The sequence below is a fragment of the Carettochelys insculpta genome, chromosome 31, assembly GCF_033958435.1.
Source record: "Carettochelys insculpta isolate YL-2023 chromosome 31, ASM3395843v1, whole genome shotgun sequence".
Classification (NCBI taxonomy): Eukaryota; Metazoa; Chordata; order Testudines; family Carettochelyidae; genus Carettochelys; species Carettochelys insculpta.
In genome coordinates, this window is record NC_134167.1 from 6,368,836 (window position 1) to 6,396,470 (window position 27,635).

The following is a 27,635-nucleotide window of genomic DNA, read 5'->3' on the forward strand; positions in this document are numbered from 1 at the left end:
AAAGAGGGATGGTTCTGTGGAACAACAGGAGAGGAGGTTTTGAGGGAAAGTAAGAGACTTTCCTCATTTCAGGGAAAAATTATTTAAATTGCATGTGTGGATTCTAAGCCCCTATTGGTAAGTCATATATGCATATTTTCCCAGCCATGAATTCTGTGTAAATTCAAAAAATACATCAAGGATGCCCTACTAAGTTAACTGCAGTACCTCTACCCTTGTGTTAGCCTGGAATTAATCGTTAATCCTGAACAGTAGTAGTAGCAGCAGCAGCAGTACAAGATGCATCTCCCTGGTCCATTCTGATCAGGACCTGACAAGTCTCAAATAACAGAATTTGTCAGCCTCAGGGAGGTCCAGGGCTTCTGCCCCACTCCCATGGGACTCTGGGCTCCCCAGGCTGCAGTGGGGCTCTGGCAACAGCTCTGTGCTGTGGTGGGGCTAGCTGGGACTGGGGCTCTGGCTCAGCCCCAGCCAGTCTGCCAGCCAATGCTCTGACCCTGGCCCTTGCCTCATGGATGAGGGTCTGGCCCCAACCCTGGGACTCTGATGCTGCAACATCCATGGTCCTGCCAGCCCTTGGAATTGCCAGATGAGAGAGTAATGGATTTAAGAGTTTCATCCTGTAGTAGTAATTTAAAATGGGGTTGTTAGCAACCTCATTGTGTTCCTGTTGTGTTAGACACTGTACAGATGGGTAAAGGAGAGTCCTTGCAACAGAGAACTTGTAATCTATATAGGCCAGGGTCAGCAAAAGGATGCATTATTATCCCAGTTTTACAGATGTCAGCTTTAGGCATAGAGAGATTAAGTGACTTGGGTAAGCTTGTACAAAAAATCTGTACCATGGCTGTAAATTAAATTCAGGACTCCTGGGTCCCCACAAAATCATGCACTTCAAAATTCTGAAAATCTCTACTAATGAAATCCATCAACAACCTATTGAAACAGTAACAGAGAGGGAGCCGTGCTCATCTATATACTGTCAAAACAAAAAAGCCATCAAGTAGCACTTTAAAGACTAACAAAATAATTTGAAACAGGCTTTTCTTGTGACCTGCAGCCATCAAGCATCTCTTAAAATGACCTCTGGCATTTCCCGGAAAAAGCTCATGGACAAAAATAAATCCTGGATCTCTGCTGATCAGTTTATGTCAAATGGCTGAAGCAGTAGTGAGAGGAAAGCAAAAGAGAAGAGTGCTCCTTTAAGTGTCTGTCCCTCAAAGGTCAGACAAATCAGTCACGGTTGAACTTCTGGGGTTCAATTACGCATGTCTAGTAGGGATTTGCAAAATTGAACTATCTAGGGTTGACAGTCAACCCCTGTACTCCTCAGTATTGTGAAGAGTAAGGGAGATCGATGGGAAAGTTTCCACTGTCAAACTTCTTTTGGGAGAACAGCTGGATAAATCGATTGTAGATAAGTGGATTCTGGCTACACAACTGCCATAGATAGTGTTGCATATCTGCAGTCGATTTTAAGGTCTAGTGAAGACCTGGCCTAGGTGTTAGCTACTCCATGGGGGAAGTCATGCCAAGGTGGAAACCAGGTGAGAGAATTTTTAGAGCAAGATGTAATGGTAAGAGCAGGAAATATTAGCAGAGGAATCCTCCCTGCACTCTACGCTCCCTACTGTGGACCCCAAATATGAAAGACAGTGTTACAACGAATAGACTAATTAGTATTTACTTCCTAATCACTGCTTTCCGTAAGATGCAATGTTCACATACAGTGAAAAGGTTGATTCATACTCAGTTCTTCAGCAGCATGCCAATTAAACTGCTTGTCAAATTTCTTAGCTTAGGAAATGTTCACATCTTTGTGGCTTGCTAATGAATAACCAGCTCCTGACCTATCTCCCTATACCTTTTAAATGGAAGATATACTGGATGGCTTTCTATTAAGTAGGCCAAGATTTCTGGAAGTGACTAATCATTTAGGGTTCTGGAAATGGGCCTGATTTTCAGGAAGGGCTGAGCACTTGCCCTATGAGCAGGAAAGATGAAACAGGAATTAGTATACTAGCCTGGCATTTAAAGATACTTGGGATCTGTTCCCCTCCCCACTACATATGACCTTTAGCAAGTCAGATAGTCTCTTCTTGCCACAGTTTTCTATCTGTCAAATGAGAATAATAGCACTGCCCAACCTTACAGAAACAGTGTGAGAAAAACAGAGTAAAAACCGGGGGGGCAGGGGCGGGGGGGGAGGTTGGGACTTTCCCAGCTGGAAAGCTCTGTAAACCAGGATATCTAGCCTTCACTGAAAGTCTGATTTACAGACTGGTTGGTGTAGGGCTGGCAAACTCCTTATTGGACTCCATGTGACTCTCCAGAAGCCGTGGTATTACCCTGCTGCTCCTAGGGGAAGAAACGGTCACTGGAGCTCCATGCACTGCACCCACTCTGCCCCTAGTGCTGGCTCCGCAGCTGTCATTGGCTAGGAACTGGGGTCAGTGGGAGTTGGAGGGGCAGCTCCTGTGGGAGGAGGTAGTCTACAGAGCTGCCTAGTCATAACCTCCACCTAAGAGCAAGAGGGACAAGCCACCCCACTTGGGGAGTCACCTGAGCCTCTACTCCTTGCACCCAGCCCCCTTCTTTAACCAGACCTGAGCCTCTTCCCACACCCAAACTACCTCCCTCTTAGTTAAACAGCATTTTTCACGTACCAGCACCCTCTGTTCTCCTGTCATGCCAGATAATAAAGCTTTTAGTATACATTAAAGATTGAGGATTAGTCAGATATTATGTAATAGTGGATGGAAAGGAAATGTATAAATACCGAAGCTAAATATTGAAATCTGGTGCCTCCAAACTAAGGCATCCAGAATCAGTCAAGGAAGCAAGGTATGTCTGATTAGCTGTAACAAGGGGATGAATGGTGTCTGACAGGGATAAAGTTTCCACAATAAGATGACATGGGACAATGTTCTGTGTTTGAACCCTGCAATGTTGTTGGCATGTTTAGCTGTGTTCCAATTCACATTTTTGGGGAAATTTATATTTTTTTAAACCACGGTGTCCAAAACAGTCGCCGCTCACCACATGTGGTGAACAGGACACTATGGGGTGGTAATTCTGCCTCTGGAGCTGCGTATCTCTTTGGGGCCTTTAAAGGTGGCACCTCCTAGAGATGCACGCAAGTGCTGCTTGCCCGTGCATGCACTCCACCCCTGGTGAGAGAAGCGTGTGGCAGCCCCAGCAGCCCTGGCCACTGTGGCAGCAGGCCTGCTGGCTCCAGCCATGGCAGCGGCTCTGGTGAGTTGCCAGCATTAATTTAGAACGGGGACCTGTGGGTGCTTGGATCTGCAGAGAGGGGAGGACATTTATTTAGAGGGGTTGGAGGGTGGGATGTGGCAAATATAGAAAGATAAGGGTAGCAATCTTTCAATTTCCATTGGACACCACTGGACTAGAAAGATCTCATTAGAGTTTGCGAAACCAATTTATTTTTTTTCTTTTCCTATCTACCCCCTCATCCCTGATGCTTTTATGACTTTTCCCCACAGTGCTTGACAGTGTGTGTGTTTCATATATTGCATTGCTAAATATAATGGCAGAACACATGAAAAAATGAAACTTGGCTCGCAGTGCCCATAATTCCGGCTCATTTGTGAGTGATGAGTGTGGAATCTGTAAGCACCATGGGAAAATAGAAAAGCAGAATATTGTTAAGATCATTTTTCCCCCATTGTGGAAGTGTAATTCCAGAATGGCATATTAACAGGCTCACAAGATGGCATACATGATCTGTGGAGATTATCTGTTGGGGTTTGTGTCTTAAAATATTAAATTTGCAGATAAATTATAGCACATCGCATATGGACTCTAGAATTGGGCTTCATAAAATGTCCGGTGAAATTGAGTTGGAGCACTAAAAGTAGCACTGTTGTCATAGCAGTACAAGTGTCAGGGCCCCTGTATGACAGGGAGGGAGAGGAGAGTACACTTTACCGACATCCAGCAGACGTGAAGGGCCTGACCCAGATTACAAATCAAGGTATATGTGTGGGTGGAGGCCTGTGTTACAGGTTCGTACTGGGCCTGAAAAATTATTTTTGGGTTCTGCTAAGTGTCTGGCTGGTCCACATCCATGTCTAGAATCTGAGGTGGGGGGGGTGACAGAATTGCTGGGTCATGGGGCAGGGGGGCTGTCTGCAAGATCTTGGAAGGGGTGGAGCTGGGGCAACCAGCTCTCAGCAATGAGTCACCCCCTAGCCAGCTCTCAGAGTCACCCAGAGCTTGGCACCAGGTGATTTAAGGCAGTGCTCAGCAATCTTTATCGCCTCATGGCACCCTTCAGCACTCATTATAATTTCACAGCACACCCAATATGTAGAACTCAATTGCTTCCCCTTCCCCCAAAGCCAGGCACCCCCGCCCCCTGTGCTCTAACTCAATGCTTTCCTCCTCCCCCAGAGCCAGGCACCCCTGGCCCCACCCCCTACTCTAACTCAGTGCTGGCGACTCTCCAGAGCCACTGTTGCTACCACTCACTCCTCCCACAAAGCGCTGGGTCGCCTGTGAAGAGCAGTGGAAAGCACATGTGGTGTGTGGCTGTGGCACACAGCGCTGCTTCATGGCACGCTGGTTGCAGTGTAATGTTTTAAGGGATGTATAGCTCCAGCTGTTGCTGCTGGTTCAGTAGCTGCAGTGGCTAGTAGCCCCAAGCCCTGGGGCAGTTGCCCCACTTGCTCCTCCCACATCAGCTTGCCTGCTTGGATCTCAGAAGGGATTGTACTGAAGGTAGCTAACTTCTCTCCCCATAAGAGCTGCCATGGGCTGTACTTCTATTTTTAGTACATTAGCTCAATCTATGCTAGCGCTGATGTGTCCTTGAGTTTAAAACAACACTTTCCAGCTCCCATTTACCCACAATTTTAGGCATAGAGAGAGGAATGAGGTAGAATTGTCACAGGCTGACTCTCCATAGAAATTATAGTTGTGATGTGGTTGATGCATACATATGGGAGAAGATTGTCAGGATATAGCGGGAGGGGTTGTGAAACTCAAGATTTTCTGTTCACTAACATTAGAATTAAGCTAATTTTGAAGTATTTTAAATGAAGAGGAACAGTTTTTAAATGTATTTTTTTTTTGAAGCAAAAAAAGAGTGTGGTAGAGCATGTTGGGGAGGGAAAATGAAGATCTTTCAAACTAATTTTGTTTTTCTGATCTTTGTGTGTTGAATTTTGACATCTTTAAACTTGACACAGCTCCGTCATTTGCATGAGCTGCTTTTTTTTTGTTGTACGCATCTCACTGAAATGATTTCAGGCTCAAACAGAATTTCTGGGAGGAGTTTGCTGGTTCAGTCTTAGCAACTTGCAGCATCATTGTAACACTTTAACTGTCACAGACTGGTCTCTGTGGTAACAGTAAGATCAAGAGAATAGCTGTTCACCGTATTTATGTAGAAATCAATGTAAATGTAGAATAGTTAATTTGAAGCAAGCTGTAGAACAAGGAAAAAAACATCATGCTGTCCATAATGTGTTCAAAACAGCTATTCACGTGCTTTCCAGTCCTGATTCTAAGCTGTCTGAAGTCAATGAAAAATTTCCAACAGCTTTGGATCAGGTTTAGTGAGAAGCTGAACCATGTGTCTTCATAAAGAGACAAGACCTCATCCAACTATACTCCTGGTAGAGCATGGGAATCTAGCCGCTATCTTCGGGTTTTGACTGAATTATCTAAAGATTGCCCAGATAAATTAGTTTGAAACAGTGCAGTATCTAACAGGTGGCACCACTCTAGTCTGGCACTCTCTCGTCTGGCAACATTCATGGTCCAACATGATTTTAGTTAACCAGATGTCCACTTATCATGGGTGTGTCCAAGTTTCCTCTGTTCCCATAAAGTTTGTTTCCAGCCACCAGTCTGGCTTGTAGAGTTCTGTGCTGTTATTTATCTGTAATTTACCCCAAATGTCTTCTAAGAGCCCAGTAAGCAGTAGAAGTATAAGTAATGCTGCTAGATAATATTGATCTTCTATGATTCAGCAAATTCTCTGGTTCAATAATGGTCAGGTCCTGAGGGCGCTGGACTAGAGAGTTTCAACCTGTACTAGACTTTGTGCATCAGGTGAAATGTTCTGTAGGAATAGTAATATTTTTGACTTAGCATAGCAGGGGAGGATATCAGAACATATTGTCTTGTATTGTCCCTGCTAACAGGCCATACCAGGTATTCCAAAGGAAAAGTTAACCACCTTTGTTATTGTACCTAACTCTGGAGAAGCAGTATGGTTCATTAATTTGCCCAGTTATACTATCTGAAGGCGAAGTAAGATGTAATCTTTTCTGATTTGCATAGGTTGTGATGTGCCCTTCATCAAGGCACCTATCAGTAGTACAATAATAGACTAATATCACTGCCAATTCCTTCTCTCTCATTATCTTCTCTCTGCAGTGCAGGTTTGGCTTCATTTTAATTCGTCCATATTCTTCTGTGTTTACTGAGCCGAGAGAGAGAGGCATATCTATTCGGTCATTCGTACTCTCTTGACCCTTGTTCTGGTATAGAGGAAGTAAAGTGAACTGTAGTGTGAACCAAATCCATCAAACCTGAATTTTCCGAAGTGAGAATATGTAGCATTGGTTGATTTTATTGCTTCCCGTCTCTAACGACTTGTGGCATTTTGGCACTTGAGTGCTTCAGTGCAGATTTTGGGCACTCTAGGTAACCCTTCAGGGAGGATGCTGGAGAGGAAGCAGTGACCTTAGATGCAAAACATTAGTAAAAATAGTACAGGTCATTTCATACCAGAAAGCAAAAATATACAAATAGCATATACCCAGTAGTTTTGCCAACCTCGTTTCAAAATGAATTGGTGTTAAACACAAGACACCTATCCAAAAATCTCTTTGTGCTAACAAAACTACTTATCAGCAGTGTATGTATTATCTAAAAGTGGTATGTCTCATGAACCCTGGGCATTTTTCTTGCCAAAGCTCAACATTCCACTTTAAACAATTGCATGCTGCCAAGTACAAGGTATTCTTTGAATGGCTACATCTTCCCTTATTTTTGCCTGTCATTTTTATTTTAAAAATGTAGTGTTTAATACAGGTTGAACCTCTGTAGTCGGGCATACTCTCATCTGGCAACTTCCATGATCCGGCATGATTTTAAATTAGCTGGATGTCTAGTTATCATGGGTGTGGCCATGTTTCCTGTAGCCCTATAAAGATCCTTTACAGCCATCACTCCTGGCTTTTGCTGTTCTGTGCTGTTATTTAGCTGTAATCAACCCCTAACGCTATGTCTAGACTTCAGGCTTCTGTTGACAAAAGTTCCATCAACAGAAGTTTTGTCAACAGCGCGTGCATCCAGACTGCAGATTGCTTGGAAGAGATCTGCCAGTTGGGCGCATCCTGTTGACATCCCTATACACCTTGTTCCACGAGGAAGAGGGGATGTCTCAACGGAGCTGGGGGGGGTGGTTCCAACATTTGGCCCCTGTATCTGGACCACAGGAAGGAAAAGCCTCTCCTGACAGAAATGTTGGCAAAAGATATGCAAATTGCATACTGCAGTTTGCGTATCTTTTGCTGACAGTTCTCTGCAGTCTAGACACAGCTTAAATGTCTTCTAAGAGCCCAGTCAGCAATGGGTGTGTTGGTAATGCTGCTAGACAATATTGATCTTCTGTGATTCGGCACCAGTGAAGTCTGTAGTGCCGGCTAAAAAGGTTCAACCTGTAATGTCTTTCTCACCCCAGACTACTTCCTTTCCTATCTCCCTGTGTGGCTGTTCTTTTGGAATTGATTAGTATTGTTCTGTCTGCCCAAGCAGGGTTGATAGTCTTCCCTTTCCGACACACCAAAACTTGACTGCTTTCTCTTTTCTTCACCGTCTACCCTGTTACCCCTTAGCCTCACTGGAGACTGCTAGTGACATCTTAGAACGAGCTTTGTCCCTTCTGCTACTACTTATTGCAACGGAAATGAAAGGAGTTCAGTGCTTCACAGATTCTGACCCTAAGGGAGTGATTGTTAGTAATTTCAGACTCCTATTCTGGAAAGATCATCAATGTACTTAACTTTTGGTGCTTAACTTGTGAAGAGTGTAAGTAGTCCTATTCAGCTCCAGAGAGTTACTTTCCTTGAAACTTCTACATGTGCATCAGTTTTGCAAGGTCATGGTTTTCGGGTCAGATTTTCAAAAGCCCAGCTCCCATTGGGGAACCTAATTTTTCAGGGTGTGCAGAGCCTGACATCTCCCATTGTGACCATTGGAATCAGATTTTCCAAAACACTCCCCATCCATCAAGATTGCAGATCTGGCTCCAAACTACTTTCAAACATCTGGCAGCAATCATGGGTGCTGAGCATTTTGGGCAATCCACTCTTTAGCATACATAGCTTTTGCTGCTTCATTCTGCTCCTATGGGGAAAAGGAATTTAGAGTTTATATCAGTAGGGTAAAAACTCAGTAAGCATGCACCATACAATACTCATTACTTACAAAACTAGTCAATGAAAAAGCTCAGTGGGTGAGAAAATCTTACTTAATAGAAGAATTGTCTCCAGTGACTGAAGTTATAACACCCCTCTTCCCACCCACCCTATTTAATAAGTGTGCTCCTATTTCTTTTCCTGATATTTATTCTTAATTAAGTCTTTTCTTAAAAACAAAAAAGTGCATGCCCTACGGGGCTAAACTCAATTTAATTAACAATATATCCTACCAGACTCTCAGATATTATTACACTTGTATTTCTTGCCTGTAAGACACACACTTCTTATTTGTACAGTTAACGGACTAAATAAAACCATAAAAAGGGTAATATTTTTTAACTCCGGAGTTTTGTTACCCCCGTATGCACCTTTTAATGTTTGAAATTAAACAGCAGGGAGATTTAGGCTGAACACTCAAGGCCATTATAGTTAGCTATACCTCAGAGATCCATTCTGAACTTCAGTGCTAACAGAGCACTTAATCCACGTCACTGCAGGGACTCTAGGGTGTGTGCCCAACGGAAGACATTTATTTACCAAATTAAAAGCACAGCAAGTAAAAGCCTCAGTTGTATTTAAGCACGTTTTATTGACTCCAATTCTGCAGCTATTTACTAAATTTTTCACTGATGGAAGATGATGGATGAGCTGATTGCTTGGCTTTACTAAAGGTGAAATTATCTTCTCTGATTTATTCCTCTCACATAGACAAAACAGATTTTGGTGTAATTGGAAACTATCCAACTATTGCTAGATATGTAGAATTCAGGCAGCTTCTCTCACTATTTTGTTATACTCAAGCAGGTTTAAATCACACAATAGAGATTCTGGCAGGTTTCAGATTCAGTGTCAAGTTCAACAACTGTGCCAGCATTACATCTAAATAAAACACGATATGAGTTGTATGTATGTGGTTGTGTGCAATCTCTCTTCCCACCCCAGGCCACATCCTTATGTAGGGCAAAATAGCTCTGCTGAAGTCAAGGTAGCAGGTTTTTACCAGCCAACATTTTCCGTATTCTATGCTAACTTGAATCAGGTGAAGATGTGTCCCAGAGATAGTTTGAATTGGTGCATGGGATTATAAATGCATATGATCATATGCACACAGGATGTATATTACATGGGGTGTATTTGTATTGTATTATGTAAAAATATACTGTGATAATTGTTAAATATATGTACTAATAGGTTTCTGGTGGTTAATATGTTACATTTAAAGGAAAAAGAATGTGATAAGGAGATGTAAACTAAGAACAAAGAACCCAGATGTGTGCTGAGTTCCCATTATCTGCCAAGTGCTTGGATAACTCCTCATACTGTCAGCCACTTACTGGTTTTAGTCTCTATTAAAATAAAGAACTTCTTGGCAGAGCCAATTGTGTGATTCTTCTGAAGTTTCTGTTAGGTATGATGGTATTCTACTCTTTCCATCCTGCAGTCATGCAGAGTTGCTAAGAACTGGGAGAAAAAAAAATGGGGGGAGGGGAACATTTCAGGGTCAGACCAAATGACCCCCAGGGTGTATTTCAGATCTATAGAATGTAGTTTGAAGTTCCTTGGAAATGTAAGATGGTGATTTTGATGCCCCTCTTGGTGCATGTTGATTAATGGAGTGGCCAGTTGACGTCCCTTTGATTAAAAACTGATTTAGTTAGGCACTTGTGGACACAGCTGGAGATCTAAACTTCCAACAGTACAGTATGGACCTGCACTACTGATTTTAGAAAGTGACTTCAGTTAAATCAATACAAGACTTGCCTTAAATCAGAGTAGCCACATAAGGGGCTTGTACCTTATAAAACAATTTTGTTAAATCTCTCCCATTGTTCTACGTAGACAAGATCTAAGACCTCATCTCTTTTATGACTGGCCTTTGATCTCCATATCAGCTTTAGATGTACCTGTGAAAAGACTTTTCACAAAAACAAATGAGATAAATAGCTGTGGAGGTAAGGTGACCTGCCATCTGAGACATGCCTATTTCATATGGATGCATATATGCTCATAAAACATCTCCACTTCCAGTGGGTCTTCTCCATCTCTCATTTTTATTAAGTCATTCTTGTCCATGTCCCACTTCATATCCACCTGTTTTGTGTCATTTTGGTCAATTTTAAGGCTCATCATGTTATATGTTCCTTTTCAGACACTATTGATAGATGAAAGGCTTAAAAATTGCTTTCTGACTCGGCAAATCTGTCTTCATGTCTTAGAACAAAAGTCCCTTCAATCACAGTCAGTGATAAATGTACTAAATTAATAATAATGCTTTTCTTAGGAGAGGGGCAGAGAAATTGAATCAAATTGCAGCTAGGTAACAGGCCACTTTTTATCATCTTGCAAATATGAGAAGCCGGGATTGTTCTCTGGATGTTTGGGCATCATGTTTGAGTAATGCTTTGTCATTTTCATCCTTGTCTTAAAAAGTACAGAGAACTTGTTTGCACATGTTTGGTGGTATAGGGAGCAGTCAAGAAACCAGTTTGATTTTATTTCCTAGCCCAAGGAATCAACCACAGTATGTGCGCACGTATATACTGAGCTATATAAAGATATGTTGCAGTTTGACTGAATCCAAAAGCATTTGTTATTTTGTTTAAATTGGCTTTGCGGGTGAAGAGGCTAAATGTATCAGTCAGCTGTTGATAGGGCAGGATTTCACCTAGTTGGCCAAGCATTTACAAGTTGTTCTCCTTTCTGTGCAAAATTCTTAGCCTTATGACTGTTCCTTACTGTTGAACCTGGGCTTGCGTGCAACTCATATCAACTTGCTTTCCCTCAATTTATTTCTCAGTCCTGGTGAAGATAATATCTGAAGTGTTTTGGTAGCATGTGCATCTTCCATATTCTTCAAGACTCCCAAGTTCTTCCGTGTAGGGAGAAATCTTATTGTGACCATTAACATGTACACAAATATTAATAAACCAGTATTTCCTAATTCTCATGTAAATACACTTAAGAATGAAAATTAGTTACTTTGTCTTGAGGAGGAGAATCAAAATATTTTTTCTGATTGAATTTCTGATGGGAAGTTCTAGAACATGACAATTGCAGAAATATATGGGTGAAAAACAATGTGTGTATTGATAACCCTGTTCTAACATGATCCCATCATCCATCTGTGGAAGAGTTAGTTTTTAAAAAAATCATAACTGGTGAATTTAAAATGTGCAACTGCATGTTCACAGCCTTACAACAAACCTTTTATTATAAAGCTTCACATGTTTTAAGCTGGTCTAATGTTGTTTGTTTCTTGCTGCCTATATCTTTGTGATTTATCATTCGTGTCCCATTGTGCTAGGTGAGGTATGTAGATATACTGAAAGGCCATGACTGAAAGAGTTTACAGTATATACAGACAACTCCAAGAGTGAGGGAAGAGACATGTTGTTATCCCATTATACTGGTGAGACTCAGAAATATCAAGTGGCTTGCCCAGGTCACATCCAGTTTGTGACAAAGCTCTGGGTTAAACAGACATCTGAGTCTTTTAACCACAAGACTGTCCCTGTCTGGAAGCATTATCTTTTATCCTGAAATAATACAAAATTCCCTAGATCTTAGGAATTTCTGACCATGGGGAACTTTAGGAAGCAAATGTATGTGCCATGAAACATGAATAATCATATTTAATATAAGTGGTGCATGCACATTTTTGAATGCTAAAAGTGTCAGTACTGCTGTACAATTTGATGTTATGAGCCAAAAAAAAAAAAGGACCATGAGTGGGATTTTTTAAAAATATATGTAATAGACACTTGAGTGTAGTTTTATTTGGTCCTCCCCCTGCCCGCCCTTAGGGTCCATGACTATTTCATGAAATTTTTTCCATTATTGGAACGTGTGTGTTTTAAAAAGAAGGACTCAAACTTCTCTCTTACGAGCAGAATGAAGAGAAAGAATGAATGATAATGAAATTTCTTTCTTTAGGGAGGTACTGCAATGATTGAAACCAAATAAGTAGGTAGGTAGACAGATAAATAGTACATTAGGGGTTAGCCATCTGTCTCTGTCTCAGTGAGTCAGATGTCTGTTGCAATAGATTTTTGTTTAACAGCATCTGCCTATTAAAAGTAAGCCAAAAACTATCCTCCAAGACTTTTCCAAAAGTTCTTTTTAGAATTAGGTTGCTTTTATAAGGTTAGAGGGGTGAAAGCTCCCTGTGCTTTGCTTTTTTTTTGTCCCCCCCCCCACTTTAAAGTGAGTGAAAGTAGTCTCTGGCACAGTATAGATCCAGACCATTATTACTGAGACGCTGGCAATCTGTGTGCATGTGTGCGTGTATTTTTTGCTCTTCTTGATATGGACTTAGCATAACTAAATACCATACACACACAACTGCTAAGAACACTTAAGTATTGGAACAGTTTTGGCCTCCTCTGATTGCAGTGATTCCTCCGTTTCCTGACTTTTAACATATTGTATGGTCTGAGGTTCTGAGATGGAAATCCCCATGTTAGTCCTCATTTAGGTTTTGTGAAGGTTTATTTTAAAAGTGCAGTACTTTGAGATTAAGAAACTAAATGTCACTCCTCTTTTGGCCTGCTTCTATGAGGCCATTTTGAGATGGAGCAAGTTATGCTTTTAACCTGCTAACTACCTGATATGCTTAATATTCTTTAGGTTTCTTGCTAAATTTTCTATCAGGTTTTCTCAGGAATTTGAATATGGGCGCAGTCATAGATTGTAGGGTTATAGGCACTGCCTACCGAGCCGTAATTTGCCAAGTGGGTTGGTCTGAATGCTGATTCTGTTGCACTCCTTTTCTTTTTAGAGAATGGAAGCATTGAAAGGGAATGAGTACAGTGGGACAATTACTTCCCTTTTCTTACATACGTCACCTAAATAATACATCCTAGAGTGACATTAGCGTTTTTTCTCAACTGTCACGTTGATTTGTATTCAGTTTGTAATTCACTATCACTCCCAGTTCCTTTTCATCAATATTACCCCTATCCAGTTGTTCCAGATTTTGTAGTTGTGCATTTGATTGTTGCTTTCCTAAGGGAAGCATTTTGTACTTACCTGGATCAAATTTCCTCTGGTGGAATTCAGACCAATTCTCTAATTTGTCAGGGCTCTTTTGAATTCTAATTCTGTCCTCCAAAGTGCTTGCACCTCCTTTCAACATGGTGTTATCTGCAAGTTTTATAAATGAATTCCCCACTACATTATCCAAAGGGTGTACAGTAACAGTGTCTTACTAGATATATTCCCTCTGCCTCTTCCCTCTCCATCCTCCACACATGCCAGTGAACCATGGATATTGGATTTTTTGCGTGTGGACTTTCAACCCACATTTTATTACTTTCATGTCATTTTCCTAGTGTGCTCAGGAAGAAGTCACGTTCAATGCCTTCCTAAAATCAAGAGGAATCATTTTATTGCCTTTCCCTTCTTGCTTCTCTCTCTTCCAACCAGCCATTGGTAGGATGTGCAATGTCAAAATTTCGCAAGAACCAACAATAAACTTCTAGATCCTTATCAAAAGTCCACTGAAATCAAATAAAAGGCTCCCACTGACGTCAGTGATCTCTGGAGTAGGTGCACAGAGCTGCCATGCGTACAGCCTGCCAAACTGATTGTGCTTGACCTCAGGGTACACCTGACACCCCGTACCTAGAAAATGAGTGTTACCCCATAAATCCAGGTCTCTGCAATGCTGCAAAATAATTGTCCCAGATATTTCCAATCCCAGGCACAGAGCTACCTATTAAATCCTTTAGACAGTAAGGTTGTCTGGTATTTTTAATGATGGCAGAGATCATGAATGTCAAAAGAGAGTTTTCTCACAATTAAGGTTTAGCTTCTTTTCACACCTGAAACTACAAAGCACTAATGAAGAAGGGCAGTGAATAGACTGCTGCCTGGATTCAGTTAGATCTAATGCATTCCCTTTTTAAATGCTTTGTACTTTCTCTCAGGTCTTCCCTGTTTCTCCTGTTATAGTCACCCTTGTGTTATGGGCTCAGAAATCTGAACTAGTGATGGTAGCAAGGAGTCCCTCCACACAGTTGCAGTGTTTTTATGATCTCTTGCGTTATACTAATGCTCATTGGCTGGGAACTTCAAAAGACCCCAAAGGAGTTAGTTGCTCAGTTTTCTGTTTAAACTAAGAGTTGGCACCCAACTCCCTTGAAGTCCTCTCATGGTATAGACTGGTCCAGAGTTTCTTAAACTTTTTAAAACCATGGAGCACCAAACAATAATTTTCATATAGAACACCTATTAAATTTTTTTTCAAAAAGAATTGTCAGACCAAAAAAAAAAACAGCAAAAACAAAATAAAGTAATTTAACCAGGTATCCTACAAATGAAGTAGTAAGGTTGTGTATCTTTTTAATAACTGAAAACATATACCATCAGTGTATAATGTCAGAAAAGTGTCAGACGCTTACAGCACACCTGCAAGTTGTTCATGGAACACCACTGTTCCATGGAACATCATTTAGGAAACACTCCCTCTGAAAACAAGCCTCATTCCAGTTTGGTCTCCTGTTTTATAGTTGATCCAAACCCCAATGAAGTCAACTAAAAATATTACTACTGACTTTCAGTTAACTTCAATGGGCTTTGGCCCCAAATCCATCTCTCCTGCAATAATCAATACCTCTACATCCCTCCAGAGTAATGCAGAGAAAATCAAGATAAAGATGAAACTTTATTAAGAGTGTTATCAATTCATGCCATTAAGGAAATCACCGAGAGTAAGTTGGGGTAAATTCAAGTTTAGATGCTATGCTTAAGGTCTTTATGTTGTGGTGGCTTCTGCAGAAATTCTAGTTCTTCCTGTGCTTCTGTTTTTGATTCCCCCCCCCTTCTTTTGGGTGGGGTGGTGGTGAGAGAGACTACACTTTAATTGATACAAGAACATAGAATACATGAAGGATTCCCAGATGGTGGTAATTAGCTTTTAATTTTTGTTTATTGAACACAGAAACACCTTTTATTTTAAAACAGATTATGAAAAGGTCGGCAGGGGCACTTGGGTTAGCTGATCTAGTATGCTGAAGCTTACAAGTAATAGGGAGACTTCCCTACTTTTACTACTTTTCCATGTCCTGGTAATATGGCAAATATATGTTTTTAGGAGCTATTTGGAGACACATGCTTTTAAATGAACATCTTACCTGTGCTCTGTGCTTGGAGCCAGATTCTACTGTGTGCTCCCAGATTAAATAGTACCACACTCCACAAGTTCTGCCACAGAAATCAATGGGGCTATTTGCCAAATAAGGTGCACTACTCAATGTAAGTGGAATATTCTGGCATTTATTGATTTACTTTTAATGGCTAATATCTCAGTTTTATGACCAGTAAATAAGAACCTAAAAATGCACATTAATTGAGTAATTCCTCTCCAAATGGTGTTTACCTATGAAGCACAGGAACAAAACGTAAAATCCAATACTTACAGTTGGCATTCATATCTGATTGCCCCCTAAGAAGGCCAGATTCCAGAACTGTGTTTATATACAGGCTTTATGTTTCAAAATCTTTTATATTTGGGACCCTCAGGTACCATGTGCCCAATATTAACATTGCAGGTCGATATCCTGGGGAAAATTCAGATGCTAAGTGTAAGGTATGGGTAAATCCAAGTCAATTGGTGTAAATTGTGCATTTCCAGCCTCCCTCATCTTGACAATTCGATTACCTTAGATTTACTGCAGAAAATGTAGATTGAACTCTCACTGAGGCAAGGAGAAATTTTTATTCTGTTTATGCAGCACCAAGCACAATGCAATCATTTGTCCATGCCAAGGAATTCTGGGCACTACTATAACAATAGGGGAGACGGTGCAGATTTCGAATTGCTCAACTGCCTTTAAGTACTTAATACATGGACCAGTTTTTCACAAAGTGCCTATAGCTTCTGTTGTTCTGTTGCTGGGTGTAAAGCTCTTCTGCAAACCTGGCTATATAAGCATTTCCATGTTCTACTGTTGCCTGTATGGCTGCTCCCATAAGCATGTGGTATATATATATATATATATATATATATATATTTTTTCTTTAAGGGCCAGATCCTATGCCCAGTAAGTTAACCTGCAAAGTTCATGTTATCTTCCTGCAGGATCAGATGCTAATGTTTGGCGCACAATCCCTCACTGTAATCTCTTCTCCAGTACTGTATGCTCGTCATTCTATGGGGTTCCTTTAAGAATAGATGGCTTATTTTTCTTTCCTGAGTGGTGTATGCCGTTGGACAGTTAGGGGAAGCTATAGTTGACTCCCCCATCTCTCTCCCCAACTTGCCCTGCTTGTATCCTTAATAGCCCCTGGTGGAGCTGCTTGCTCATGCTGTAGGTGAAAAATAAGAAGTGACGCAAGAATTTAAGCCAAGCCTGCATGGTAGTTTATTGAAAAGGAATTACCTCAGCTGTAAAAAGGTTGCAATGGTCACGTGGCCCCTGTGTTAGACACAGTAATACAAACGAAACATTCCCTTAAGTGAGCAGGTCTTTCACATACCTGCACAAGCAATTCCTGTGCTGGGCCCACACAGTGCCTACCTGGCAAGCAGGGAAGGTGGCTACCAATTGATAGATGGCTCTTTTCCTCCTTGTCTGCTCTTCTCTGATCTAGTCTGTTCCACCTAATCCTGAGTGCTTTGAAAGACTTCTAGTTCACAGTCCTGTAGTCCCCAGGGCATAACATCATTGGCTTCTCCATGTACTCAAATACAGGAGTCCCTGTCACCAGGTAAATTTAATTTTCTTTATTCTAATATTACTTAATATCTCCCAAAGCAGTCACATGTTTTCAAGGGCTGCCCAGTGGGTCTATATTTATGAAATTTTATCTAATTAATATTTTAGAAGAAGCTAAAGGGATGGAAACCAAAATCACCCCACAGACACTCATCCATCAATCATTCCTTCTGTTGGGTTCTGATGGCTGAGTCAGCTTGTGCTCTGTTCTAGAAATTCACAGATATGATATTCACTTTTGCCTGGGGTATTTACTGACCATGTGGTCCTGTATTGATTGTACATGCAGTTCAGTCCACATTCCTTGCCAGTTTGGCTCATCAATTTTATTCTAGTTCAAATCTTTCCAAGGAGAACTTGTTCCCAGAATAATCTCATTCGTCCATGTTTTAAATCATGTCAAGTTATGCTCTTCTTCCTTCAATTGAAAGAAGCAGCTGGTTCTGTCCAGTAGAACAGGGTCCCGAAAGGACCCGTAGTCACCAAAGGGTAGTGCAACTTTCTCTTCTTTTTAGCCAACATAAGACCAGCCATGCTGGGTCAGCCCAAGGATCCATCTAGCCCAGTACCCTGTCTGCCAACAGTGGTCAATGCCAGGTGCCCCAGAGGGACTGAGCCAAATAGGTAACAGTCTCTCTCCTGCCATCCATCTCCAGCTTCTGACAAACAGAGGCTAGGCTTTCTTACCCATCCTGGCTAATAACCATTAATGAACCTAACCTCCATGAATTTATCTAGCTCTTTTTTAAACCCTGTTATCGTCCTAGCCTTCACAGCCTCCTCTGGCCAGGAGTTGCACATTCTGACTGTGTGTAGTGAGAAGAATTTCCTTTTATTTTAAACTCGATGCTTATTAATTTCATTTGGTGTCCCCTAGTTCTTGTGTTATGGGAGCAAGTAAATAATTTTTCCTTCTTCTCTTTCTCCACACCACTGATTATTTTATATACCTCTATCATATCCCCCACCCCATTCTCCTTTTTTCTAAACTGAAAAGTCCTAGTGTCTCTAATCTTTCCTCATAGGAGACCTGCTCTAAACCCCTAATCATTTTAATAACCCTTTTCTAATGCCAATGTATCTTTTTATGAGATGAGGGGACCACATCTGTACACGCAGTATTCAAGATGTCAGTGTAACATGGTTTTATGTAAAGGCAAAATAGACACTCACCCCATACAGCCTTCGGCTCCAGTGTCTGCTGAATTGGTGCCTTCATGTTACCTAGGCCTGGTGATGGGGAGAGGGGAGGGTCAAAGAGAGAAACTTCACCAGTGCCTGGTGATTCAACAGGGCCTGGGCCTCCCAGTCATGGCCATCTCTACTATGGCAGTGATGGTGGCCAGAGGTCCAGGCTCTTTAAATAACCACTGGAACATCACATGGCATTCTCCAAGCAGCTCTCAGGGCTGTGGGGGAGCATGCCACCATCTGGATGGTGCTCAGGGCCAGCTGCCCTGGCCCTGTTGCTTCTGCCTAAGACCCTGCTCCTTCTGGGAGTGCAGAGCCACCCCATGCACCTTGGCCAGTGGTCTTATGAAGCTGTCAGCTCCATGGTGACACCTCACTATTATTACATTTGATTTATGTATATTGAACCATAGCAGGAAAATGTCTCTAAATGTTTCATAGGCTGTTCATTGTAATATACAATAAATATTGTATAAATAAATAAATAAATACATATACAATATATTGTAATATAGAAACTAATCCAGCTTCACTTTGTCTCTTTCTGCTGTTCCTTCTCTGGAGATTTGTCCCTTTTCTTTTAAATCTTGGCAGATGTAGAGAGGTCATCAGATAGCACATGGATAGAAATAAAAATGTACACAAAGTCTCTGGAGTAGGAATATGTGCTGCCACTTTAAATGATAGATACATGAATTGGAGGAATGTCTGTGGATCAGCCTTGGGGTTTCGTTGTCATTCCCCATGACATCATTTTGCCTGCTAATGAAGAGTATGGCAGGTGAGGTAAGACAAAACCCCAGCTGGGCATCAGATGGAAAAGCTGTCAGCGTAATTGGCACCTTATCCATCAAAGTGCTATCTGAAAGTTGGTGTCTATTACAGCTAATAAAGCACTGAGATTCTTAACAGTAGAAGAATTGAACTTACACATCATGTTAGTGGAGTTGGAAGAAGATGGATATGGGTGCCCTCCTCACAAAATTTATTTGACATGCTGGGGGAAAAATTTGTTCTAAAAATAGAAACATACCTGGAGTGTATTGCTGTTCTTTGCAGTGGAAGTACAGAGGTTCAGATTTCCCCACCCTCTTGTTTCTGTTTTGACTGAGGAATTTGGGTCAGAGGCTGACTGTTTCTTCTGAATTTTTGTGCAGCGCCTTCAATATGGGACCTGGGATGCTATTTTATATATTCCTTTATTCAACTAACTAGTACATTGGAAATGCAAGTTATGAACGCCTGAGGAATGAGGTTGTTTATACATCTGAATAAAATGTTAAGATGGTTGTTTCAAAATGTGACAATGGAACACTGACTTAATATAGCTTTGAAACTTTACAATGCAGAAATAAAATACTGTTTTCCCTTTCTTTTTACTAGTTTATATTTCACACAGTACAGTAGTGTATTTGCTTTTTTTTCCCCCCTCTGCTGCTGGCTGACTGCATTTCAGATTTCAAAAGAGGTATGTGGTTGAGCAAGCAACTTGTAACTCTGAGGTTCTAGTATAGTGATAAACATTGGAATTCTTTATTTAAAAAAAAAAGAAAAAAAGGTAAGCTACGAGGATCTTAATTTCAAGAGTGAAATTCCATCCCCACTGAAATCAATTTGTACATTACCTGTTAGAACGGCACCATGGGAATTATAATTACGTATTCAGTTAATCATTTAAATTTCTAATGTCCACAAATTAGTAGAATCCTTTCATTCTCTAGTAGGTCAGTGGAACAATGGGTTACTTTACTGCAATCTCATCTTAAAGTCACAGTACTAAAGATGTTGAGCCGCATATTTTTGTAACATTTAAAGAAAGTAGTTTGTTTCTGTAATGTACTGTGAATGATCCCAAGCAAAAATACCACTGAGGAGCCCTGTTAATGGTGGTTATTGACCACCTCAGTTTGTTTGGTTTTCTTCCCCCCGCCCAAAGACTTGACTAGAAGCTTGAAATATGGAAATATATTAGTGATTACTGAAATAGTTCTCCCTGATCCTGCAGCTCTGGGAATAGGTCCCTGCCCACTGAAGTGCAAAAGACTTAATGAATGGCAATACAAGCAACCTGACAGAAAAGTGCTGGCTTGGAATGTTTCACCATGTGTTATCAAAATGACTTAAGAAATCGCTCACAATCGGAATGTGAGTGGGGAAGAACAGATGACAGTGGCAATTTTACATGTGTCATATCTTCAGTAAGCTCTAGTGGTATTACTCCGTCCACTTCTCTCTGAAATGTTAAAAAAAATTACTCAATCCCTTATTTACTTGGGTATCCAGACAGAAAACCGGGAACTCCTAAATCCTCTTACAGTTTTCACTTGTTATTGGCATTCCTTGCAGTTCTGCTTAAGAATATTTTTGGCTACTTAATTCCCTGGCCAATATTTTTGCATGCTGAAATGTTATTGAAACACAAATTCCTTACTGAACTTGCATTAATTCTGAAATTCATGGTGAATACAGTCTTGCTGCCATCAGATTTGCAGGGCTTGACTGCACTAACCTTTTGGCATTTGAGATCAGATATTCAAATCGCAACTTGAAGGTCATGGCATGTATCGAAGAGGGGAGATATAAAGGAGAAATGAAGTCTGCTCAGTATTGTGAACAAATTTTTGAGTATATCTGTCACAATCATTGGTATACATTATTCATCAGATTAGGGGAGGGGAATTCATTTCTTGCCAAACATCCTTACTACAGTGTCAAGCTGGGAGCATCTTGTTTCAAATCCAGACCTTCCTGTCGTACTAATGAGGCTCTTGTTTTGAGAGTTCATGTTAAGAACATTTTGTAGCTTGATGTTGATGCTAGTGGACAATCTGCCTGTAACTGACAAATATTTGTATTAAAGCTGCCCACTTGAAATTTCTTATTTACATTGTGTTCTTTTGACAACTAGAATTAAGAACATTTTGTCAGACAAGGTGATGCTTTTTCTTCCTTCCCTTGAACAACTTGAAAGTGTGGTGTGAGTGAACATCACTCTTCAAACTCCTTCCCGTCCGTATGAGTCAGTGTGTCCCTCAGCTGCTGACAAGCTCTCATTTCTTTAGGTTTTTTTTTTTTTTTGTTCCTGTCACTCAGAGCCAAAACATAAACTGTCAGGCTAAATTATCAGACATCATTTCCTCCTGGAAGGAAAAAAAAAAAGGATTTTAATTGGGCAGTAAAGCAGCAAGTTCTAATTTAGCTAAGTCTTATGCATTGGTGGGCGGGGTGTGAGGCAAAAGAGAAATACTGTTTTAACAGTCTGTCTCCAAGCTTGCTTGGGGGGAGGTTAGTCCCTCTCTTGGGATGTTGTCCTGACATTTTGAAAAATTCTGCAGTAGGAAAATTCAGGTTTCTTAACTCAAAATGTAGGTGAAAACAGTTTTCACATGGGGAAAAAATGTTCTTGACCTCAAATCTTGCTGAGTGGTCTTTTGTTAACTTGTCTTCTCTGTAAAACTGTCTGTACTGTGGAAGACCAAAGTGCACAGTGCTTACTCAGATTACTTGCAATCCCCAGGGCAGATATGGTTTAAAAGAGTGAAATGCAGTTGATGACTGGCTAGACCACAACACAAATCAATTCCTGATTGATGTTCTTTGGGGGAAGGGATGAGGGGGTGTGTGAGTGTGTGAGAGAGAGAAAGAGAGAGAGAAATGTTGTGTTTAACAATTAACTGGTTATACCACATGAGATAAATTGTTGTCCCCTTCAAAATGTGTGATTTGGATGGGCAATATTTCGAGTTGTTAAAATTTCCTTGCCTTGCCTTTGTTTCTGCTCAGAAGTGGGCCTTTTGAGAAGGGAAGGTGATATGTTTTTGATGGATGGTATGTCAACATTCAATTACAAAACCAACTTTAGTTCATAATTGGTACAGGTTTCACCATGTAGCAAAAATTGAAGACTGAAGTGTACTGAGCTAAAATTGCCAGTGACTATTGTTAAGCAGGACCATGTCTCTGCTGGTGCAAATGTGACTTTGCAACTTTAATCACTTGTAACAGATGGCACCCAGTGTAACTGTGCCTATCAGAAGGCCATGGCTGAAGAAGTCATATTTGAACAAAGATGTCAAGAAGCAGCAATAGAATCTAATTTTTGTAGGGGCTCCGGAAATAACCATCTGGAGATGTTACAGTTTGGAACCTCTGTCCCTTTGCTTTTCTACCTATTATGGGGAAAACATCTACAGGGTGTAACAGGCAGTGAAACCAGTAACTATCTAGGGGGATTAAGGAGGGCTCTGTAGAAGTTAAGCTAGATATTCACCTGTTAAAATTGTCTAAAGAACCATATTTCTCTTGTCAAATTAAAGCCTGTGAAATGAAACATTCTTCTGCAAAAATCCCACAACATCAATGCATCTGGGAGGGACAAGGAGCAACTCATGCTGCCAAAAATAAGGATTTGCAGTGCTCATGCCTTCAAACCAGGCAGCTTTCTGAGAGACCATGGCCATCTGCATTAAGACCACATGTTCTTCACCAGTGTTGGCCCTCATGGTGGTGCATCTTCATTGGCGATACAGCACCAGTTCTTTCCGCTCCTAGCCTTAGCTGGTTGGGACCTTTCAGGATTTTTCTAGGCCATATGCAACTTTAATCATGCTGGAGCCATTTGTGTTTATGAGATTTAATATATATATATATGCCATTGGAAAAACTATATATATATATATATATATATATATATATATATATATAAATGCCATTGGAAAAACTAAAGTAATGGCTCATTCCTGCTGGGCTTTTCATCTCTGAAGGATTTCCTTAATTTTTTTCAGAGTTAGTAAGTCTGTCTGATATTGAGAAAAGGGGTGGGAGGAAGGACTGTGTTGGAAAATTATTTGCTCAAACAATTAACTAAAGAGCACTACAGAAAACTTACTATGTTTTGATGCAGAAAACAGCATATAAAGACTATAAAAACCATAAATGAGCTAAAATGCCTTGCAGGGTGCGCTCTGTAGTATTACACTATACTAGAATATTTGACAATTCAAATTTTATTTCCATGAAGGCTAGCATAGCAATTAATTCACTAAAAGGAAGTGAAAGTTAACACATTGCTTTCTTTTAAATACACCTTTCTCTGTATGTCTTTTTTCTGCCTTGCTATCTACAGTGCTTTTCCCATTTTCTGTGTGTACATTCTTCCTGCTCTTCATATTCAAGACTTAATTAATGCTTTGGAATCCAATAATGTTATCATGATGCAACAGACCACGACTATGTTCTATATGTTTTTTCCTTATTAATTGCACCAACATTCAGATAAGCACATATTGGATGGCAGCAGGAATATTGTTTTAAAGCTATACTGAATGAAAAGCAGCACCATGCAATTATGCCTTTCCATTTCAGTGCAAGGATTAAAGCTGAGAATATTTATTTTATGTATCATAAATCATGTATCTGCAAAATATACCTACTTTTGGGTAGCCTGGTAAATTATATATGTATTGGATTAAGTAGAACAGGCCAATAAACATTTTGAACAGAAATAACACTAGTAAACAGATTGATTTAACATTATCATTGGAAAACACGGATATTACGGAAAGTAAATACTGGTATGATTGTATTAGTGTTTGTCTCCAATATTACATATTGGTCACCATATTACATATTGGTCACCCACTATTAACAGGAATGCACAATTCCTTCAGAGCGTCTGTCTAAACTGGATGGAGGGTCTGCCTGTGGGGGAAAATGATTCCATTATGGCTCAAAGTCAGAAAAGGACATGCCGCGGATCTGAGCTTTCAACTTCTTATTATATTGGTAATTATAATTAATAGTAGAGACCACAAGGATAATAATTAGATTCTGTGTGCTTTGGGACATTAAGAAAGAAGCTACCAGATGTTGCTGAGACCTGATTGTAATATGAGAATCTGTCCAGAAAGTCTGCTTTGGAGAATGTATCGTAAGATTTTTTTACTGGGAGCATGCTTCGCTGTTGCAGTTTGTTGCAGGTTACTTAACATACTAATTAGTAACGTTACTCATAATTGTACCAGGTGGTCCTTCTAAAGCAGCAGTTCCCAGCCTGGGATCCACAGAGTCCTGGAGATCTGTGAGGGTATTGCAGGGGTCTGTGGAAAAAAATAAGAAAAATAAAAATGATCATAGAAAATAAGTTTTACATAAATTAGAACATTACAATCTCTTAATTTTTAATTAAATATCTTCCAGTAGCATTAATTGCTGTCTGAAAAATCTGTTGAGGTTTCCTTTTTTATTTAATGAAGTGTACCTAGTGTTTAGAATGGGCTTTGAGAGAGTCCACAAATGTTTTGGATGGACCAGTGCAAAGGCTGACAGACTGTTCTAGAGGATTTTGACTCCCTTTTTTTTTTCACTCTGTTGCCTAAGCTTTCCTTCTCTGTGAGGTTGGATTGTGAATTCACTTTGTAAACTCTGGGGCAAAGAAATATTTTTTTTACAAGCTATGCCTCTTTAGAGTTTTCAGCTAGGATGCTGCTTAAGAATTAGAATGATTCTCATCGATGGAGCTGGATCAGAATGCATACATAATACTAAGGACAGCGCTACTTCAGATAAAGAATGACCAGTGCATGTCATGTGGGTTAAGAAAGAGCTCCTCAGTTTGCAATGCCGTGCAACAGTGAGTGGGAAGTAATCCTAACACAGTATAAATACATTAGAGAGCCAGAGAGAGTACAGCTTGTTGTACAAAATTGTTTGCATCATGGTTTTCTTGTCCCTCAATTTGCCTCCTTTAGCTACCTGTTACATCTGATCATAGCTTGTATTTTAAAGGTTTGCAGTTAGGGACTGATTATTGTCCATATTACAAATACCACTACATAGTAATTGAAAATGCAAACCTGTTATTTCCACATTTTAAACTATACGTAGGTAGAGAGAATCCCAAAGAAGATATTACTTTAAACATACTTTCAAAACTTTTAGCATATAAATGCGCAGGAACAGAAAAACCTAAAATAGATCAGGAAAGACAGCAACTTTAGGGGAAAAAATAAGTTTTTATATTTGCAAAGTGAGCTTGCATCCAAAACTGCATAATTAGATAGCAGAGAGGTAAAGCTGCTGTAGTTAAAAGCAGCTGTGCACTTCATGAGACACAGATTCAGTCATCTCTGGATATGATCCCTGCACCTTTGACAATTAGGTGTTAAGGATTGGTTTAAATAGAAGTTTCATTTCGGTAAACTGCTCACAATAGAGAGGAGATAATTAGGTGTGTTATTGGAATTGCTTCCAAGTTTTGTCTGTCTTAAAGAGAAACACCTGATTTTCTTTTACACTAGGGGCCTTTTACATCAGTTTGGCAACAGTGTAAATGAGAATCAGTTTCAAAAACTTCATCTTCTCCACTCAATCAATGCTGATTCAAGCTGATCCCAGCAGAGGGGTAAATGCACATAATTGCATAAAAGTACTGTACTTGTAGTAACCAAAGTTTCCTTTTATGACAGTCACTTTCTCCACCTCTACTAAATTGTATTCTTAGATTCTTAGAAGATGTACCACCCACAGAAGATGCAGGGAATAATAGGTAAGGAAATCATATTTGGCTCTGTTAATTTGTAGGAATTTCAGTTTCGACACCCTAAATTGGATGTCCAGTTCTTGTGAGAATTAACACAAATTGGTTATCAAAATTTCATAGCTGTGAAAATTTTGGCTGTGTGTGTTGTGTCCATGAGAATTATTTTTTACAGTTTCACCCAGAGTTCATATTAACGGTCTATAAATGGTTAATATAAGTTATGAAGGCCAAACAGTCAATAGGTTGATTATATCCATGTATTTTAATCATCTGGAAGGTTTTCTTTCTGTGGCTATCTTCTACTACTACTAATGTCTGGCACAATCTATTGATCATCAGAGAGAGAGCCATGTTACTCTAAATTCTATCAAAACAAAAAAGCAGTCCACTAGCGCTTCAAAGACTAACAAAATAATTTATGAGGTGGTGAGCTTTCATGGGATAGACTTTCGTTAGTCTTTAAAGTGCTACTGGACTGCTTTTTTTGTTTCTATCGATCATCAGAATTTTCTGATTTGTCAAAACTGAAATATGTTGTGACTGTTTCATTTTGACAAAGATTTACCTGGCCTTTCCTACCTCCTCCCCTGGCTGGCTGCTCAGCAGTCCAACAGGAGGGCTGCTGGGGGACCGCAAGGTTTTCAGAATCTGAGACTCTGGGACAGCCCACCAGATGAACTATCCTGGAGCCAGGGCTCCATCTCACTTCACGGATAACTTCAAAATTTTTGTTCTCATTTGTGAACTTGAATCCCTCAGTAAAACAAAATCACCCTTCTCCTCTTTCAGCTCTGCTAATGCCATATGAAGTGTGATCAAGATTATAAACACCTGTTGTCATTCCGTACGTTACTAATTGCATGTCATATATTGAGGTTTGCATGTACTTTGCTGGAACGTGTTACCATTAAACCTTTTTTAAAGCTGGAGATACCTGAGGAAGCAAAAGTCAACTACAGAATTCTTTAACTCAGTTTTAATTAGATCATTAGGGATTTAAGGCTCTGTTGTTCAAATTATACTGTGGTATTTCCCTCTTGGCTTTTGAGTTTATTTGAATTGCTCTTCAAGCTATGCTTCACAGCAGAGATTTTAAGGAAATTAGCAGCATGAAAATAAAGGGCGTATCTTTGGAGGGCTTTTTCTTATTTTAGATGGAGAAAATCTGAAACTGATTTGCATAGCATCTCTGAGCTCCAGGTTTAGATATCAGTGAACTATCCATTGGCTTTAGTATTGCAGAAAATCTTGTACAATATGTTGCTCATCTATCAACTGCTTATGTACCATGCAAGGACACTTGGGTGTGGTTTTAACTGCATGATGCATTACGCATTTTATGGGTAGCTCTCTTTTGATAGCTGTGCTTGGAAAGACAAATTAATAAAAGCAAAGAATAGTTAACATTTAAAGGGGTTTGGTGACACAGGGTCAAGTTCTTAGTAATGCTAAATTAGGCAGTTGAGCAGCTGGTTTTCATGTAAGACTCTACAGTTTTTACCAGCAGGAAAAAGGTACATGTTTATTTAAATAGTGGCTTGATGCTTTACATAGGAGGGCTCAGGGAAGGAAGTGGGAGGTGGAGGAGGTTGGGTGGGAGTCTGAGGAGCATCAGCTTGGGGAATGGAGGGTGCAGGAGGTTGGTTATAAGGTGCTTCATGTCAGGGGATTATGTGCATATGGGGGTTTGGCCAGGAGCTAGGGGTGCAGGAGTGAGGGTAGAGGCTA

At 40.2% G+C, this 27,635-nt stretch overlaps 1 protein-coding gene and 1 long non-coding RNA gene across 6 annotated transcripts in view; one reads left to right on the forward strand and one right to left on the reverse strand.

Annotated features, from left to right (window-relative positions):
• UNC5D (unc-5 netrin receptor D) overlaps window positions 1-27,635 on the forward strand; it is a 301,553-nt gene that overhangs the window by 94,005 nt on the left and 179,913 nt on the right. The window lies entirely within an intron of this gene.
• LOC142004150 (uncharacterized) overlaps window positions 19,898-27,635 on the reverse strand; it is a 233,621-nt gene continuing 225,883 nt past the window's right edge. For both annotated transcript variants that reach the window (XR_012642929.1, XR_012642928.1), the window contains 2 exons: window positions 24,388-24,465; window positions 19,898-21,507 (listed from right to left, as the gene is read on the reverse strand). This is a non-coding gene — a long non-coding RNA (uncharacterized LOC142004150). The remainder of the gene's footprint in view (window positions 21,508-24,387; window positions 24,466-27,635) is intronic.